Source organism: Spinacia oleracea, chromosome 1, assembly GCF_020520425.1.
Source record: "Spinacia oleracea cultivar Varoflay chromosome 1, BTI_SOV_V1, whole genome shotgun sequence".
NCBI classification, from domain to species: Eukaryota; Viridiplantae; Streptophyta; class Magnoliopsida; order Caryophyllales; family Amaranthaceae; genus Spinacia; species Spinacia oleracea.
The window spans coordinates 49,724,699-49,737,758 of record NC_079487.1 but is presented as its reverse complement, the minus strand read 5'-3'; the positions used below and the strand labels follow the sequence as shown (position 1 = coordinate 49,737,758).

The 13,060-nt window shown below is 39.6% G+C and overlaps 1 long non-coding RNA gene across 1 annotated transcript; it reads right to left on the bottom strand.

Moving 5' to 3' along the window:
* Positions 1 to 4,453: 4,453 nt before the first annotated feature.
* On the bottom strand, positions 4,454 to 6,867 carry LOC110777113 (uncharacterized). The gene is made up of 3 exons (XR_002530327.2): positions 6,279 to 6,867; positions 5,038 to 5,488; positions 4,454 to 4,951 (listed from the first exon to the last, which is right to left on the bottom strand). It is a non-coding gene; the product is annotated as an uncharacterized lncRNA (long non-coding RNA).
* Positions 6,868 to 13,060: the final 6,193 nt, after the last annotated feature.

Here is a 13,060-nt window from a genome sequence, read left to right as displayed (position 1 = left end):
CACGTGTCAATGGCCGTGCGTGGTTTGCGGTTGACAACGAGTTCAAGAACAAGAGTCGAGGTAATGGTTTCTTGGGTCATGGCAATGAGAACATGGATAGGTTAAATGAGCTGAACAGGGACCCCAGAGCGAAGGCGTCTAAGAACATAAGGATTGGAAAGGGTAGACATCGTAGAACTTTGTGTATAATTTTTTGGGATATGATTTGGATTGGTTGACTCAATTCTTTTCCTTCGTTTACTTGGGTAAATTCCGCACTTTGGGAGGTACGGGCGAAGTATTTCTTGGATCGCTCTTTTCGCTCTCCCTTTTCTCTTTCTATTTTTTCCTTTGGCATGGGATTTCTCCCCAACATAATTTGTTTTGGCTAAAAGGTATATGGGTGTGGTCTTTGAGTCACGAGGCGAGGCTGAGTGAGCCTCGTTTGGTAGGCCTATAAGGGACCTTTAACTTTAGTAGGCCTAGGGTGGACCTTTTAAATTGTCTTACTTTGCAAGCGTATTTAGTCGTTTCTTAAAATGTGCAAATAGCGTTGATTCAAAATGTTGTTTTTACCTTATTGAAATTTAACGAAAGAATTACATCGAAAATAATTTTTTGCTTCTTTTTCAGATTCTAGTTTCTCGGATTTTAACTGGAAGTTGTGATTTAGACTCAAACTTTCATTAATTTTTCTGATTATAACCGTGTATGAATACAAGGAGATGGCCTAGACTCAAAATAATGACGTGGCATAAGCCTATAATACTTGACCAAGCAACTTTCTGACTTAGGCTAATTGGACCATAACTTTCGTTGGTTGACACTTTAGATTTTAACCCTTGGGTGTTCATTTGTCATGCGCCATTTTGTTTAATGTTGGCAAGGTAGTTAATTGGGGAGATCGAATTTCCATTTTTACAAGGCTAGAATCATTAGTGCGGCTTCTCTCTTAGTGTGTATTGCTTTACCCCAATGGTAGCCTTATGGTATGCCGATTTGGGTATTTTCATGGTTGGTCATGTTGCATTCATGGAAAATCTTTTAGTCCGTACTTAGGAGTATTTCAAGGAGTGAGTGACTCGAGAGGACTATGATAGTCGTGACCCAATGTGATCATAAGCCTTGAGGCCATTAATTTTTTGCTAATGGTATTGACACCTTAGGTTCACTTTGGGGGTTGTGCGACTATGGGGGAATGATTTCCAGAATGTGACCGTTTCCATTTTGCAAATACTATAATATATTCTTTTTATTGGTGAGAGAGAGTATTGAGGCCGTGGATTCCTAGCAAGGGATGACAATGACATATGGGTGCTTATTGATTTAAATGTTAGGAGGGGAGACTCAATATGGTTTAACCTTTTAACTTGCAAAACGACACCAAGCATTAGGACCGATTCCATGGATAAGACAACTAAGACTTAGGATTTGGATTGTACTTCGGCATAACCTAGTCTAGACTCGGATTTATTGAACATTATTTTTCCTTGAAGACTCCCTTTGAACATTATTTTTTGAATACTTTGCCCATGTGACATTCAAGGTCGTTTAATTAGCATGTTCGGTTTTTAGTGCCGAGCATTGTCGTCATAGGAGGCCTAACAACGACACAAAGAGTTATTTTATTATTTTTTTTACAAGTCGCTTTTAGAATCGAGTGCCTTTTCATACGCCCTCGCAGCAAATTTTTTCGAAAAGTTTTTTTTTGCTACGTATATTTTTTCATTCGCGGGCGCCGAGGCTGCTGTGCCTGACCAAAAGGCCAGGCAGCAACTTCGGCGCCCAGAAGTGGGCGTAAGAAATTTTGGCGCCCAGCCAGGGGCGCTGAAAATGCGTCCCTGACTGGTGCTCGATTTCTGTTTGCGTATACTTTTGTTTATGCGACTTCGATTTGCGTGTTTGCCTAATAACGTCCTTTACGCGTTGTGCAGCGTTTTGTGGGATTCGTTACAGGCCATCCCGAGCGTCGCTTATTTTTGTGGCGATCGTTCGGGTTTGCGGAACACGTATTTCGGTATAACTCTTTGGCAAATTAGTCTATGAATGTTTGGGCAATTTTTTAAGGTCGTTGGTTTTCTAGGATAGTTTGTCGCACACAATCACATATTTCGCTACACATGACTACATTACAAACATGGATTTGAAAATTAAATATGCCACGTAGTTTATGATAGGCTTCTATGGGTAGTTTATTTGCGCCTGGCTTGGTACCGCTTCTATCGTAGATCCAACACATGCCCCGGTCGAGGTAGTGTCTTCAACAGACGAATTTCGCTCAAGAGGCCAACCCGCAAGTGCAAGCCAAGGGGGCATGCAGGCAAGAGGGACCTAATGAGCGAGCGATTGGGTTCGGGATAGGTGTACTACCTGCACAAGTACCGAGTGGGAAACATGCGCGGCGTATGTACCCCCCTATTGGCGAAAAAAGGTATCCTTAGTCCCAACTCCCGAGGGAGCCGAGATTCGTTATGATGTTCTGTCCGTTCACATTAATATGCTGATTTTCAGGTCGTCCCAACTTGATGGGGAAATAAACGCGGGGTAGGATCATTTCACCCTTCGGCTTTTTTGATTACCTACAAGCACGAGTATTTCCTTCACTATCCCCAGTGGAGTCGCCACTGTGAGGGGGTCGAAAAAGCACGAGGCTAATGCGTGACCTTGTCCCTCGTGGGTGTGACGATTATTTTTATTCAATCAAGTGTAATTGGATTTCCTGTGAGTATACACCCAATTGACTAGTAATATAGGAGTCGCCATTCAGTTTTTAACAACAATGAGAAAAACTGACAAAACCCGGTTATCGTGACATAAAGGGAGCTAGTGCAATTATGTTTGACCACGACGGCCGTAGGTTCCCTTGTGATCCCTGGTGTGGGGATCTCTCAATATACACCCGCAAGGTAGAGATTGAGGGTTCGGGGGACTGTAACTACCGAGAGGAGTAATTCGCTCGTCGATAACTCCAGAGGCAGGATATCCTTACTAGCTCAGCATAAATAATTGAAGGGACATGCGTTAACTATTAAACTAATCTGAGTTGATTTTAGCAATATGCAACATATAATACTAATTCGATCGTGACTATCTGATTTAAATAACATTAAGGGACCTAGCATGATAATCCGATTCCCCAAAAATATTATATTTGTTAGGCGTGATAGAACAATCATATTAGGTTAGTTTAACAGTACATAAAAAGGGCGAGGAAAGCAGTTAAATCATCGAAAAGGGACACATCACGACGCACCCTTGAGAGGTGCGTCACGGTTCTCAGAAAACTAACCACTTTGACTTTGCTATTTCTCCTTTTTATTTAACGAATCTCAATTATGGGACAGGATACGTTATGTTCGATTTATCGATCGATTGCGACAGAACGCGTGAACAGTTTCGCAGCGAGAGGCTTAGGCTAAGGGGTTTACAGTCAATACTCAGAATATATTATGTGTTGTTGTGTGTTGTTTCACGTTGAAACTAGGGGCCTATTTATAGGGAAGAGTTCGTGAAAAGATAGAATTGCAGAGTTCTAATCCGCAAAGAATTAGGAAAAGAGACGTACCCAGGTACTTTCAGCGCCCAGGGCTGGGCGTCAAAGATTTCGGCGCCCAGCTCTGGGCGTTGAAAATAGGATCCAGGCAATTTCAGCGCCCAGGGCTGGGCGTTGAAATTGCTGTTTGGGCCGTTTCTTTGTCAGATTCGGATTCCTGAAATCCGTAGTGTTTGAGACTTAATCGAGTCTTTTAGTGCGTATCAATTTCATGACGGAATGCGTCTGGGCCCGTTACGAACTCTAAGCTCGTTAGGATTTTAATTAATACGTAACTCTTATTTCCGAATCATATTAGGAATAGGATTCTCGCAGTTTTCTATCTCATTTAGGATTTATGTTGGAATGCAACACCTAATTTTGACAGGTTTCTATCTTTTATGATTTGCCACTTTTAGACGCTACTTTTTACGACAGTTACTATTTTTAGCAGGTTTCCATAAATAGCAGGTTTCGGGTGAAATGAAATGGGGAATCGAGATTCGTTTATTTTATAGGAGATGCGTTGTCAAGTGGAGTTTTTATGCTTTCATCATCGAACCTTTCCCTTTCGGGAATGGGGACAAAAGTAGGTGTCTACAGTGAGCCTCTTTATTATCCTAGATACATCATATAATAAGGTAGTGAGCCTCTAATATTTATTTTAAACAATGAAATACTTCAATCACAAGAGTAGCATGTACATTTTAACACAGTACCTAGAGATAGAGAAATTCCAGAAGGTTGTGCAAATGATTTGGTCATCGCGCTACATGGAATGAAAATATATAAGGAACAACTCTCAGAAGCATCATAACAGAACTAAGGTGAATGTCTAGATCTTAATACAAAGGTGCACAAGAAAGAAAAATTCTTATGGCCTTGCACTCTTAAAATAAAGAAGAAAACTTAGAATTTGGAGACTAATAAAAATATCATGCAACTATCTAGGATGAACGAGATCGTTGCATTTTCAGAAATTGTACAAACTTAGGGTCTTCATATAATAACATAACATTGCGGATCGGGGATACAATAAAACTTCTCTAATAAGAAAAACACATACATTTTTCACTAAACTGAACCTTTACAACTCCAAAAATTGAAGAACTAATATAAATTCAGTGATTAACATACTAATTAATTCAATTAACTTACTAATTCAACCAACTCATTTCAATTAATCATTATACATAACAAATACATAGGGGAAAAAACCTAAGTACTTAATAAATGTTTGTTAGAAAAGTTTAGAACTTTTAAAACTCCTTTGACAAATCGGTTGATCACTCAGTTTTGGAGGAAAAGAAACCTGCACAAAATTGAGCATCCAGTTTCAAACAAAGATTCAATTGAGGAAGCCTGACCTTCGAATAACTCAGAAAACACGAAACTCCCAACTGCATCGTTGGTAACTTGGCTAGCCTCCTCGTACTTCTTCTGCAGAAACATAAACATAAGAACAAAGAAATTTGGTGAAAATTACAAATGTAGATAGAGAATGAAAGAAAGAAGAGATGAAGAACCTTCGCATCAGCACTAAATCCCTGCATAAACGTTACTTGGAGATAACCACTGATTCCTATGAGAGGGATTAAGACGAGGACTATCAATGCCAGAATCCAGTTTGCAAGGAAAGCAATGACCAAACCAGTTATAGCAGAGGAAATATTTTGATAAGAAAACCCAATGCGTCTCCAACTAAAGCCTCGAATCCCTTCTCAAGATATCTGGTGGCTTGTAAAACATTTCAATCCGCACTAGCAAATATTATACTAAATACTGGAAATATTGCACCAATGGCAATTGCAAACAGACATCCCACAACAAGTATTGGGATTTCAGGCTTGTTGAGAGAGGCTAGACGCTTAATAGAAACTTCTGCAACAACATATGGTATTGGGATTTCTACCACGTCTGCAGTTGCTAGTCCTGACACCGTTGAAAAAGAGTCACGAATGCTGCTGCTATTTCTCCCTGGGTCAAAAAAAAAAATTCTTGCCGATTATCAACTTCAACAAGAATCTAAAAGAAGAAATCCAAAGAGGAACTTTCCTAAATTAAAATCCAAAATCTTAGGAAAATTTACAACTTGGAACTACTTAGTAAACATATAGACATATAACTATCATGGATAAGAACAAGCGAGAATATTAATGAAATATGGAAATGCGTCATGCTAGCAAGTAGACTGGCGCGCAGAGCCCAGCAAAGGCGAGGGTACCATAGTTGGTGTGTTCATCACCACAGACTCGCTAACTGCAGAAGATATTGGTATACTAGAAGCTTTGAAGTGGATTGAGGGAAATCAATGTATTAATACTTGCCTACAGTCTGATTGTAAAAGAGCAGTAGATGGTTTCAATTGTGACTCTACGCCCATAGATTGGATTTTCTGATTGAGGGAAAACAATGTATTAATACCAAGCCTTTTCTGATTCGGAAGACTAACAATAAGATTTCTGGCCAATTGCAGTTAAATATCTACGCAACTCGATTTGTATGAGTGATTTGGTTTGAAAAATACAACTTGGGAGAAGAATCGAACGCATAGAAAATATAAAAGTTGAGAAAGATTTAACAAAAATAAAATTACTCATCTTACTCGTATTAACCAACTAATTGAGGAAACTGAAAATGAGAAAAAGGTTAAGAAAATTAATCCGAAACAAGAACTGAAATAGCAACATCCGAAAATAAAATATATTCAAGATGAATAATTAAATGAAAACCCTAGACATTCTAAATTTCAGAGAAAATAAATTACCTGAAACTCATTATTCGAGCAAAAATTAACTCGTCGATCTTGAAGGTTGGAATATATCAAAGAGGTTGAGAATTTGGTGAGTGATAGAGGGTTTGTGCGTCTCCAAACGGGAAGACATACAAAATTAGCGAGTTATCACCATCTCCTAGATCTGCAACTCTTTTCCCATAATGAACGACGCCGATCTGGGCACTGTCTTAACTTCCCCGTTGGTCATTTGTCCGAAACTTTCAGCGAGATCTGCTCCGAAAGAAGAAATCTGAAACCATAAGACGATTTGGAAAAGAGGAAATTGATACTTTTGATGGAGATCGATTGGATCATTTTTATACCTTCATGAGAATTGAAAAGATTTGGAGAAAGGAGATGAGAAGTGTGGGGAGTTAGGGTTGAGAACTGAGAGAGAGAGTCAGAGTAGGTGTTTTCCATAACTTGAACTCGCGGTTGAAGACTACACGTGCAAGGCATGTGCGTGAGAATTAGCAACATCGCCAATATCTCGACGCGGAAGACAGACGAGATAATTGATGGCGCCTAAAGGCTCTAATAATGTGCTAACGCCCCTACCCCAGCGTCGAGCACAGAGCATCGACAAAACAGGGATTTTGTAGTAGTGACAGAGGGAGAAAATAATATTCTAGAGAGAAGGAAGAGCAAAAACATTAAGGTAGGTGAGAATGAATTGATTGCCTTTCACCTTGGGATATGAAATATTTATAAGGCTAGGGTTTTGGGATTTTTCCCAAACCCTAGTTACCTGATTGGCTACCCTCAAATATGAAGACATATGTCCTTTATCATGTAGTGTGGATAGTGGGCTTAGTGTGTTATATGAGATATGGGCTTCTAGGCGTTTTGGACTTTTCTGTTTTAAAAGTAGTTCTTTCATATTCAGAACAACTGCCTGGTGGGCATACATGGTGTCACGTGTAGCTCTGTGATTGGTCCAGGGTGGACTACCATTTTTGGTCACATCACTTATGTTTCATGATTTGAAATGAAAACTAAAATATTTATCTTATATAACCTAATATACATGTTACAAAAAAAGGTAGTTAGAAAAATCTTAATATTCTAATTGACAAATTGAATAGTGTAACTTTTTATTTCAAAAAACATTAATGATTTGTATAGGAATTTTTTTTTTTTTGTATCAAGTATCTTATTTTACATATTTTCATAGTAAAATATTGCATTGATTGTAAAAATATTTGATAGTGCACGACCTAATTGGCGCCCATATGTACCATTTATAATCCGGCACGTAAGACTTTGACAACTGAATGTTGTTGAAATTTACGACCTTTATCATCACCCAGGATTAGCTAACCACATAGAATGAGAGAGTAGAAGTAGAGGGAGAAGGGGACGGGCCGAGATGAGACGGGAGAATGAAAGAGAGGAAGAGCGAAAGAGAATTGTTTTCTTTTTGTTAGAATCGAGATAAATGGTCTTTTGTTCGAGGTATGATGTTGAGAATGGGGTTTGATGCTAGCATGATCGACCTTTTAATGAGGATGGATTTAGGTGCGAATGATCGAGTTGATTAAAATATGCATGCCCCTTTATGGATGGTGATTATGAAATTTGTATGCCAAATTTGTGCCAAATTTGGAACTTATGTTATTGTGGGTCTTTGAGAAGGAAATAACTGGTGAGTTTGAAGCAGCGACACTACGCCAAGACCCTCCTACCAAAGTGAGGTGCGAGATAGTGTAGGTGAGATGCTAATGTCGGCTACAATGAAGAGAGATGTAGTTAATTAGTTATTCGCACCCTCCAAGTCGAGGACGAGGTTGTCCATTTTCGGTTAAATATGCGTTTGATGGTCTCCTTTTCAGTACTGTTTCTGCAAAAAAAAAATGCTAAGTATAAAATAGGGAAAGCTCTGTCAACCAGCCGAACCGTTTTCGTCAACCGGGCTATTGTTTCTGAGTATTTGGCTGCCGTATTTGAGTATTTGGCTGTTGTATTTTCCTACAAAAGGACAAACGTAAACTGGCTCCAGGGGGTTACCGAGAAAATCATCTCTGATGCTCAAGTCAGTTCTTGTAGAAAGAGAAAGTAGAGAACGAATGTGCTTTTGGAATCGTTGCATACCTAAGTAATGAATAGGCATGACATATTTATAGTAATGGAAGATGACACTATTAGTATATATGAGCAATTGTAGGGGTATAAAATCCTCGCCCTGTTGGAGGCTAAGATTTGGGCCCCGAGATTCTAGTCTAAGCCCATCAGAAGGTTTGCGTTCGGAGCTATTTGAGTAATTTCCCTTATGAGGGGTATTTTGGTAATTTCCTAGAATTAGGGTCCCATCGGGGGCCCGAACATTAGCCCCCCGCCAAATTTGAGAGCTTGGTTGAAGACTCTGTACTTTGGCGGATTTATTTTGTCTTTTGGGTTTTCACAAAATATTTTGAATAAGTAACGATCTTGGGCTTTACATGATGTACGCGGGCAGCCATTCTGCGTGCGGCTGGGCTGCCATTTTGTGCGGTTTTGCTGCCATTTTGCATGGCGCTAGGCTGCCAATTTGCGTGGTACATGACTGCCATTTTACGGTTAACTAGGCTTACATTGGGCGCGCGGATGTGCTGCCATTTTGCGCGATGTTGGGTTGACATTTTGCGTGTTTCATGGCTGTCATTTTGCGCAGTACTGGGATGCCATTTAATTTTTGAGCGCAGATGAGCTGCCATTTGTCGCAGCTTGGCTTCCACTTTGCACACGGATGGGCTTCTATTTTTAGTGGTTTTGGCCTGTGATTTGCGAGGTACTGGGCTGCCATTTTGTGCGCGGTTGGCTGCCATTTTGCGCAGTGTTGGGATTAGATTACTTTTTAAATATGACAATTGACTTCTATTCTCCAATAAAGGCAAATGAGCCACATGCATGGGCGAACAATGAAGCGCCATGCTTAAAATACTTAGATTATTTTTCTAAGTATGAGAATGAACTTCTATTCTCCAAACGGTCTAATGAGCTCCATGCTTGGGCAAACAAGCACCATATTTGAAAGACTTAGATTAGTTTTCTAAGTATGAGAATGAGCTTCTATTCTACAAATAGACTAATGATCTCCGTGCTTGGGCGAACGACGAAGCACCATGCTTTGAAAGACTTAGATTATCTTTCGAAGTATGAAAATGGGCTTCTATTCTCCAATAGAGCCTAATTAGCCCAATTCCTGGGAGAGCGATGAAGCAACATGCTTAAAAGACTTAGATTATTTTTCTAAGTATGAGAACGGGGTTCTATTCTCCAAAGGGACTAATGAGCCCACTTGAAAGACGTAGATTTATTTTTCTAAGTATGAGAATGAGCTTCTATTCTCCAAAGGGCCTAATAATCCACATGCTTTGGTGTGAGGGGGTCAAAAAACACGACAGGCATTTAAAGATATGGCGCGCACGACTTTCCCCTGGATGTGGCAATCATATTAAGTAAATAGGAACTCACTGTGGGAGTGCGTTAGCCTCTTTTTACTAGTCTTTAGGAGTCAGAACTCAATTTTATAACAACATTGAAGAAAACTGACAAAATTCGGTAATCATGATATGCCTGGAGTGCAAACATATTTGACTCACAACGACCATAGGCTTCCTTGTGATCCCTGTTGTGGAGATAGCTCAAAGTACAACCAGCGGAGTAGAGATTGAGAGTACGGGAGACGTTTACTAATACGGGGAGTGCCCATTATTAGCCCACGCGACAATCCTTACTAGTTCAATGCGACGACAAAAGAAACATGCGTTATGCTACATTACTTATCTGAGTTGGTTTGAATTCATAGATAATAAAATAAACAGTCGTCAAAATAGTGATATAGATTGATTTAGGGAGCTTAGCAATAATCAGTTTTGTCCAGAGATTATCTTATTAGATGTGATTAATAAAACATATTACATGAAAATATTTATAAAGTTGGTGAAAGCAATTAAAAAGTAGATTTCAGATTACAGTATATCCTACGCCTTAGCAAAGCGTCCTTTTAGCTTTAGAACAACCTTTATACTAACTTTCAGATCCTTATCCTTCCTTCAATTCCGGCAGAGTTTCCTCTTTAATTCCTTGGTTTTGGCTTGTGAATTGGCTAGAACTTTTCTAGTAATGGGGATGGTTTGAATAGTTGTACGGACAGGTTTTGCTTAACAAGAGTTAATACGACATAACTATTACGAATACGGGGCGGGACTTCAACATAAATTTAGTATACCAGAGAGGGAAGAGAGAATTCAGAATATCATAGGAGTGAGACTAAATTGATGATCGAAATTGGGGTGCAGAAGGGCTGTATTTATAAGGTAGGTATTCAAAATAAGATAGACATTTGAAAAATTCGAGTTTCGGTGAAAATCAAATGGCATTGCCAGAAAAAAGTGGCGCTGGCCATGTGTGCGCTAGTAATTTCTAGAGTAACCCAGATAGAATTTCAAGGAATTTTAGTTTCAGCCATAATCAAACAGCAAGGGCAAAAAAAAGTGGCGCTCGCCTTGTGAGCGCTGGAAATTTCCAGCGTATGTTATGCCAGCGCTAGAAAATTCAAGCGCAGGCAGATCTGCGGATTTCCAGATAATTTGATCTTTAACAGCTCATAACTTTTTAATACAAACTTGGATTCTTACAAATAATATCTTGTCGAAAAGCTACGGAATCCAAATTTTTAATGCTGCCAGTCTCGCATCAATGGCATTTGTAAATCTGAAGTTTTGGCCCAAAGAGTGGAGGTTGGTCCGTTTTAGCAAAGCCCAAGTAAACGCCTTATAACTTATTCGTTTTAAATCGGATTTGGCGTATGATAAGTATATGTAAATATTATTCCAAGGACTATACAATCATGTTATTTGCATGATCCAAATCATAATTTATAAGACAGGTTTTGACTTTGTAAGGATGTGTCATTTGTTAAACGGGCTAACGAGTGTATTTTAGGCACTCGCAAGCTTGTTTAAGTAACTTGGGTTATCATTTACATGTATTGTGCCTAATAAGTATGAGTTTGGGAAGTGTTATTATCCGAGCTATGTTATTCTAGAGGCTGAAGGCAAGCACTAGAAAATTGTGGCGCATACAGGTGTGCTGTAATGCGGACAATTGTATTCTATATTTCTACCCATGCAACCAAACATTAAGCAGTATCGGGATGCGAATGCGAATAAGTACATCTATATTTTATTTTAGGAAGCTTTTTATTTATGGAAATTACTATATTTAACATGTTCTACTCTGGATGGTCTCTTCATTCAGTCGAGGGTCGTTCTTCAGCTAATCACAGTGCATTGTTGGCAAGTGAGTTATAGTTTCATCATTGACCATACCGCTTCAGACCTAGGGACAAATGTAGGCGTCTACAGTTAGCCCCCACTTTGATTGATTCTGGGCAAGACGATAATAAAATTATTGGTAAACGGAGTGCGTCTAAAACTCATTCCTGTTAAGACCAAGTTTAAGCGAGGGTCTCACGACCCCCAAGTGATAACGTTTTACTTAAGGGTCATCACTAGGAATGCCAACAGTTCCCTCACGAGTCATTGGGAATCTACTAACTTGAATTGACTTCTCTCAAAGTCATTGAAGACGTTTAAACGGTGAAGGGAGTTTTTCGAAAACGGAATACTTAATTTTCACTTAGGGTGACGGAATACGGGAAAAAGATGAAAAGACCTTTTCTAGTTAGGAAGGGATAAACATGAAACAAGGATGAGTAACAAGTAAATTTTAAACTCGAAACGTTGATCGGGACCTCTAATGGGGAGAAGATCGGGAGTTCCGAGGATTGGGACCTGTAATGGGGAGAAGATCGGGACTTCTGAGGATCAGGACCTATAATGGGGAGAAGATCGGGATTTCTAAGGATCGGGACCTCTAATGGGAAGAAGATCGGAACTTCTGAGGATCGGGACCTCTAATGGGGAGAAGATCAGGGATTTTGAGGATCGGGACCTCTAATGGGAAATAGAACGGTTCTTATAAGGATCGGGACCACTAATGGGAAGAAGATCTGGACTTCCAACTTGAGACGAGGATCAAGACCTCTAATGGGAAGAAAATCTGGATTTCTACTTGGGACGAGGATTGGGATCTCTAATGGGAAGAAGATCTAGACTTCTAACATGGGACGAGGATCAAGACCTCTAAATGGGAAAAAGATCGGGACTTCTAACTTAGTGATGAGGATCGAGACCTCTAATTGGAAGAAGATCTGGAATTCTAACTTGAGACGAGGATCTGGACCTCTAATGGGAAGAAAATCTAGATTTCTAACTTGGGACGAGGATCGGGACCTCTAATGGGAAGAAGATATGGATTTCTAACAGCGCGCTAGGATAGGAAACTCTAATGGGAAGAAAATCTAGATTTCTAACTTGGGACGAGGATCGGGACCTCTAATGGGAAGAAGGTCTGGACTTCTAACTTGAACGTAAAAATGACTAGTATTTTTTTAGAAAAATGTTACCTAAAGTGGGGCACGGTTATTTCTCGAAATGTCATTGCCTGTCAGTGGGCCAACGGAATAAGTATATTATATGAAATAATAATTTGAAAACCTGATACTCTTTCTGCTGGAAGAAAATAGAGTAAAGCTGACGGTCATTTGCGGTATACGAAGGGAGAGGTGGCCCAAAAGTTTTCTGAATGAGAATAATTATGCGCCAGAATTTTCTGGCGTGCGTATTCTTTGGGCTTGAATTTTCTAGCGCGTGCATCCTTTATATATGGGAAGAAGTGGTAGTTTCTTTTCCATTTATATAAGGATTGAGGTGTAACCGGCTGTAGGG